Source organism: Chrysochloris asiatica, unplaced genomic scaffold (genome assembly GCF_000296735.1).
Source record: "Chrysochloris asiatica unplaced genomic scaffold, ChrAsi1.0 scaffold00037, whole genome shotgun sequence".
Lineage (NCBI taxonomy): Eukaryota > Metazoa > Chordata > Mammalia > Afrosoricida > Chrysochloridae > Chrysochloris > Chrysochloris asiatica.
Window position 1 is genome coordinate 18,535,227 of NW_006408555.1, and position 1,088 is coordinate 18,536,314.

The 1,088-nt window shown below is 42.4% G+C and overlaps 1 pseudogene; it reads left to right on the top strand.

Annotated features, from left to right (window-relative positions):
• Positions 1–341: 341 nt before the first annotated feature.
• Positions 342–739, top strand: LOC102818864 (annotated as a pseudogene).
• Positions 740–1,088: the final 349 nt, after the last annotated feature.

Consider the following 1,088-nt stretch of genomic DNA (forward strand, 5'->3'; position numbering starts at 1 on the left):
CTAAATGGAATGCTAAACCAAACACCAATATTGTTCCATCAAGTTGATTCTCTCTCATAGTGACAGAATAGACTGCCACATCTTTCTCCCATGAAGAAACTTGCAGGTTTGAATTGCCAACCTTTTGGTTAGCAACTAAGTGCTTAACCACTATGCCACCATGATCCTTAATTGAATCAGCACTATAAAGAAATGCAACTCTCCTCCTGTTCCGATCCTTCCACCAGTCCTTCCTTCCTGTTTGTCTGCTAGTCGGCCTGCCTCGCCTGCACTTTTTACTTTATGAGTCTGAGCCTCCGGTCCGCCAGCACCACCTGAGGGGACCGGCACTTACTGTCGAGATGGAAGAGGACCAAGAGCTGGAGAGAAAAATACATGGATGGAAGACCTCCATGGCGGAAGACGAGAGGAAGACTGTCATGGGAATGGTCCAGGCAGCGGGCACAAATCGACACTGTGTGACCTTCGCCTTGCACAAAGAGGATCATACCCTAAGAAATGCTCTGCGTTACATGATCAAGAAGAATCCCAACATGGAATTTTGTGGGTACACGACCACCCATCCTTTGGAGAACAAAATTAATTTGAGTATTCAAACACAAGGTGGTCTTGCAGTTGTTGAACCATTTCAGAGGGGCTTGAAGGAGATCATGAATGTCTGCCAGCATGCGCTTGACAAGTTGTGGCCAGCATAAAGAACTATAAGGACCAAAACGCCAGAAGTGAATCTGCATTCTAGCCCCTTATACAGTATAGAAGGAGGAGATTCTAGAATCTCTTCTTCAAGATCATACAGAACTCAGAAGTACAGCTGTGTGATTACAAAGTATTCCAGTCTGTAGGAAAAAGCATGCGATTGACCCAGGGCAGCTATGGGATTCCCTGCAACTAACTAATCCTTTTAATTCTTTGGATAAATGCCCTCTTAATTTAAAGAAAAAAGAAAAGAAATGCAATGCTGAATACGTACAAAAACATGAGTTAACCTCAAAAACATTATGGTAAATAAAAATAAACCAGATATTGTCTATAAAGAGGCACAAAGGAAATTTCTGGGGTAATAAAAATAGTCTGTATTTTTGCAATAG